The 6,068-nt window shown below is 35.5% G+C and overlaps 1 protein-coding gene and 1 long non-coding RNA gene across 2 annotated transcripts in view; both read right to left on the minus strand.

Annotated features, from left to right (window-relative positions):
* LOC118748842 (serine/threonine-protein phosphatase beta isoform) overlaps positions 1–6,068 on the minus strand; it is a 96,435-nt gene that overhangs the window by 19,945 nt on the left and 70,422 nt on the right. The gene's annotated exons all lie outside the window — the stretch shown is intronic.
* LOC118748843 lies at positions 2,110–2,545 on the minus strand. The gene is made up of 2 exons (XR_004994103.1): positions 2,422–2,545; positions 2,110–2,295 (listed from the first exon to the last, which is right to left on the minus strand). It is a non-coding gene; the product is annotated as an uncharacterized LOC118748843 (long non-coding RNA).

The following is a 6,068-nucleotide window of genomic DNA, read 5'->3' on the forward strand; positions in this document are numbered from 1 at the left end:
AAAGCGATAAAATTCTAGCCACAACTCAAATACTTGTACTTCCATTACTTACAATGGAAAAAGCGCGTAAAATGAAACGCTCAAAACGATAAAAATCAAACAAATACTGTCTACTTTTCACTCTTTTGCCTTTATTTATTTTCACATTGGAGAACAACGAACGAAAGCAAAGCACTAATACGCCATTCAATAGAAATTCGATATTAACAAAAATAAAAGTAGGAAAATCAATTACTAAGTACTTCGTTGAAATCACTCGAAATCGAGAACAATAGATTTGCCAGATTTCAATGGAAGGAAATCAGAGTCAGCTTAGGCGGCAGACAAGGGACAACATAATTTAAAAAACGTGCAGCAAGCACACTCGAAACGAGGCTGGCCGCTCACCGTGGACAACCCCTTTATAATGCCAGCCAAAATATAAAAAAATAAAGAAAGAAAAAGAAAACCAAAGTGCAAGTGCACCAAGCCATACAAAAAAGCAAAAGAACGCATGATTAAGTGGACAGAAAAGTAGAGAAGCTTATAAGATAGTAAAAAGCAGAGGAAGGCAAAGAACAACAAAACCTTAAGTAAATCGCACTTTAATGGCTGTAGGCGCGAAAATGGTGGAAGTCAGAGTAAAGATGGTAGAAGACCCAATGCCACACAGCGAAACATTGGCACTGGGTTTGTCGGGTTGAAATACTAAAAGAGGGAGATAAAGGGGATGAGTCCGTTGTGCGACCTGGTGGGTAAGCGGCCACTTGATTATCAAAAGTAAATTGCTTTTGATAGCAATGAAAAGCTGGCGGTTCAATGCAATAAGTGCGTTTGGCGAGCGCACTGGCAACGACTGGGACAAAGGGCAAGAGGGTATATTAAAAATTAAAAAAAAAAATAATTAAAAAAATATCCTACGGAAAACCAGTCCGTCAAAGCGAGCGCAGGAGCTGGTATTGTCATAAAAGCTGATAATATTTTCCAATAATCGTGGTAATTTGGTAATGGTTAGAGGAAGGAGCAATGAGGAGAATGACTTGCGGGGAGCGGTTGTCGGCCAATAGAGTGAATTACAAAAAAGAAAGGAGATTCAATGTGCTAGTGGCTTGAGTGTGCGACCTACGCATGTATGTACATTACGGTGGTCCAAAAATGAATGTGAAAAAGTTAAGTCGGAATTTCGAAAAAATACAGCCCATTTTTTTTATTCTGAAATTAAAAAATATTTAGAGGTCGCTCAAAGCACTCAAAGTTTTCCATGTATTTTATACGGAAAAACAACTTTTCGGAGAAATGTTATAGAATTCTTAAAAATCAATATTTTTCAATCGGAAAACTCTGTTTCTCTGCAGGAGATTCCCAATAATCAGGGCTGTCATGGAATCCAAGTCGGTTTTGCTTTTTGTCGGAATTACAAACCAATATTGGTTTCATTTGGTGTCATGAAACCGGATTGGTTTTGCTCTTTTCGAACATAAACAAAACCGATGTTCGAATCAGCTGTTTTGCTCATTTGTGTGCATGGCGGCAATTTGAATGTACATTTTTTTGACACAATTTTTTAAAATTGAATTGTTTTCATTAATTTAAATAAAAGTAAGTGAGCGCAAAATGACATCCGTAGTTATCGCATTTCTGTTCTTGGAAGAAGAAAGTTCCGAGAAGGTTAAAAGAAAAATTTTGAGAGATTGCGGCGATCCACTTGAGCTGCCCGAGACAGCGTAAGTAGATTGTTTTTTAATATGCGTTTATAAATATTTATAGCGTATTTGCAGTTTCATAGCATATTATCGCCTAAACAAAGAGGTACTTGACACCATTGAAGGGCACTTGACACGTTCGAAAGTTCCACCAGTGCTGCAGTTAGCAGCTTCGTTGCGATTTTTAGCAGAAGGATCCTGTCAAAGATCAGTCGGGAACGATTCTAGCATAAGTGTAGCTAGAAGCGCGGTGTCAACGATTTTAGATGATGTGCTTAAGGTTATGGAGCGGTTCATTTGCCCTCAGTGGGTGAAACTAGAAATGGACTGCATCGAAAAGCGCATATCAAGAGACTATTTTTACTTAAAGTACAAAATTCCCTCAATAATTGGTTGCATCGACGGGACACACATAAAAATCATTAAGCCCAGTATTGACGAACATTTATTTTATAATCGAAAATAATTCAGTATGAATGCCCTGATTGTAAGTAATCATGAATCTTCATTTTACTCGTACATTGCCTTGATTTATATATATGCATGTACATTTTTATTTAGATGTGTGATGGTGACATAAAAATTCGAGCCGTCGATGCACTCTATCCCGGCTCTAGCCATGACTCATTCGTATGGAACGTTAGTAGCGCCAGACATTTTTGGAAAGCATAAAAAGTGATGAATAAAAATATGAATACATTAACAAATATTTTTATAAAATAAACATTTTTTTACTCACATTTTTATAAAATATCCAACTGGAAGTAAGGAAAACTAATAAACAAATGAAATCCAACAGCCGTTAGCTGCTTGGTTTGTTTCCGATACCAAAATCGATATTATTGGTTTCTGTGACACCTAAAATCGACACTAATTCCGATTCGAACACAAAACCGATAACATTGGATTTCATGACACCAAAGTAATTTTTTTGTCGTTTTTAAATCCAATTCCGACAACAATTGGATTCCATGACAGCCCTGAATAATACCCAACTGTTTATTTAACCATTTTTTCATACTAACTATATTTTATATGTCCGCCAAAAACCCCAAAAAATGCAATGGGGGACCAATAGAAAGTCTTTAGTATTAAAAAATGGGTAAATAAACAAGTCTCCTAACTGAAGAGAACTAGAGTTTTCCGATCGAAAAATATTAATTTTCAAGAATTCTATACCATTTCTACGAAAAGTTGATTTTTTCCCATACAAAATGCATGGAAACTTTGAGCGCTTTGAACGACCGCTAAATATGTTTTGATTTCAAAATAAACAAAATAAGGGTATATTTTTTCGGTATAGAACAATCTTAGGGGATGAGAGCATAAAAATTCCTAGAAGCTTCTGCCCGTTTGGGTTTGTTTCTTAACCACAGTGATTATTAAAGCAATTTTTTACACTTTTGACTTAACTTGCGCTCTTTTTAATTAAATTTACAATAAATGTCTTACAACCTTCTCCTCCAACCCTCTCCAGATTCATTTCTCTAGTATCATATCTCGTTTAGCTTTATACACACACTAAGCGACAAATGAAAGTGTACATATACGTTGGCCCTTAATTTTCTTTTACAACCTATACATTCAGTTGAGTTCAAGTAACAATGCCAATACTGCTACCTCAGCAATATTGTGTGGCTGCACAAAAGATAAAGAAAATTAATCGATTTTTTTTTATTTTTTTTATAAGCATATGAAACCAGCCAATCTATAAAAATTTTTACATCCATATGTCGATACAAGCATCATTTTATTAAGCTTTATATTATTCTCTGTTATTCTCTATACCACTTTCGTATATTGTTCCACTAAAATTAAAAGCGGAATACAAGAAAAAAAATCTGAGAACAAATATACAAAAGGAGGGAAGGAAATCTTTAAGCGCTTTTGAGTGTCCATATGAATAATATGCAGACGGGCCTATAGGTTCAATATCACGATGGCATGGCACGATGTGTGTGAGTTAGTATCGCTTTTGGTTATTACATGAACGGTAGTAAGCCTACAATAAACCGCTCTTGAGTTCATGGCATTATAGGTTAAGTCTACATGGGACACACACATACAAGAAAGTTTACGTACATATGGAGGGGGTAGAGATTATACATACATAAAAACAAAAAACACAATGAGATACAAGAAGATACAAGATAAAGCGGCCTCCCAATGTGGCACGCCTCGTTTAAGCTGCTTATTGTGGCACATTTAATTTTTTCAGCAATTTGCGCTGGGTGAATGTTGTAGTATATACCTATTTCCTTCTATATTTTTAAAAGACGTGTGCTCTTCGTTATTGAATATTCATTTGTATTGTGTTACATCGTTCCGCCTTAAAATAAATGCTAAGGAAAAGAAAGAAAAAAAGAGAATTCGCGTCCGATATCTGGAAACCCTATTGTAAAAGTCCATTAAAATTGAATTTTTTTTGTATAAAGAGTACACATTATTTAAAAAAGGTATTACAATTTGAATTTAAAAAGTAAGCATATATGCATAAAATTACGTTCATAATTTTCATATCTTGTCCAATATTGCCCAAAAATCTCTAAGATTTATTCCGAGTAAGTGGGTGTTAAAGTAAACCGTACAAGTGTTCACATTTAAGTATTGTAGCACCAATTCGAATGCCTAAAATTATACAGCATACGGCGACCTGATTTCTATTTAAAGCCGACGCCTAAATGTGTGCCGAGAAATCCCTGTAACATTAAAATTTCCTGCAAATGACAAATGAAATCACAAAATCCGTACGCCTACATTTTCAAAGAAATGCTTTCAACAATTCAATGTTAACACGAGCAAGAGCACGTACAACCAGCATGTATGACACCTAAATGTATGTTTCAGCACAATCATGAATACCAAATAACCAGCATTTACGTAAAGTATACATATATTTTTGCCGTCTTTGTGTGCAACGCTTCGCACACATAACTCGTCGACGCCATTCAATATTTGACACATAACTTGCAAGCGTTGCCACAGTTGCCGAAAAAAACTCACACCCTAAAAGTATGCAATCGAAAGTAAACAGTCGACTTCAACACTTTTCAGTTGACACAGAAACCCACATAAATTTGCAACAGATCTACACACGACTTTCAAAAAAGGCAAAAGTAATGATTTTGAGCCACATGAAAGTCAATGGCATTCAACCATGTGTGAATGCGCCAGAAAATATGCAAATATACGCTAGGGAACTAGCTGGCACTAGCAGCTAGTGGGAAAAAGTGTGCATTTCGTAAGCGCCAAGGCGCTGTAAAGGAAAGTTGAAAGGAGCAGCAGCAGCAGCAAAGGAAGAGGAAGCCATTGATAAAAAGCGGTAAATAAAGATGGTGAATTCGAATGGGAATTGTATGCATTGAATGGTAGGAGAATAAAAAAATAAGTAAAAAAAAATTTACGCTAACAAAAGTGGAAAAAAGGTCAGCTGAAGAGCTCGCGCTTGCTGGTTGGGAACCAGTGAAGTGTGCCATAACTTAAAATTAAATGCGATGCAGCAGCCTGTCGTTCGCGCTGAGGGAATACATGTGTAAGAAGAGAGAAGAAATGAAACGAAATAAAATGCAATGAAATGACTGCACACTCACACGCAGCAGGGGCAGCAGCAAATGTGGTTAGAAATTATACAAAACCAGCTGGGCGAAATGGGAGCAACAGCAGATGAAAATGGGAAAAGAAATTAAATATAAAAACCGAGGTAAATGGGCAACAAGATTTTAAGGCGCATTCCCAATCTGAAAGTATTAAATATTTTTAAAAATTAAAAAAAGAACTCATCAGCGCTCAGAAAGAAGTTTCATACAACAAAATAAACATATTGTTTGTGCAAAGAATAGCACAACATAATTGCTTCTGTTGCTATTAAGGCTGAAGCTGACACTGCAACAGTCTATTATCTGAGTGAGCAAATAAGTAGGCTGGCGAGCCATACAACGCAAATATTAGTTTTCCAATCATAAAATATAATGAGAAGCTGTATGAAGTGTATGTATGCGTAGCAGGCTATAGTCATAAATGCCACGCGCATGCAAAATGTAGGAGAAAATATGCGAATTACATAGGCGTGTGCAAGTGAGAGAGCGCGTCGTTTAATCTGGGTTTGCCTTAGGTATTAGTATAGAGTAGATGTGCATTTACGCGCTGAAGCATTAGGACACGTAGTGAGTTTAAATATTTTGCAATTGTTTAATCTTTGCTTTATTAAAATATTCAGTTCTAATTTTTAATATCGTTTTTTGTTCCTTTTTCTTTAACACTTAAAATTTGGCTGCGTTTATATTAATTTTATCGCTTATACATTTTTTAAATTCTGTTTTATTCCCTTTTTCATTGCGTGTTTACTTAATTTTTTATTCTCCTTTGAATTTAATTTAACCTATTTTT

This window comes from Rhagoletis pomonella, unplaced genomic scaffold (genome assembly GCF_013731165.1).
Source record: "Rhagoletis pomonella isolate Grant_MI unplaced genomic scaffold, Rhpom_1.0 Rhpom_scaffold_00013, whole genome shotgun sequence".
Classification (NCBI taxonomy): Eukaryota; Metazoa; Arthropoda; class Insecta; order Diptera; family Tephritidae; genus Rhagoletis; species Rhagoletis pomonella.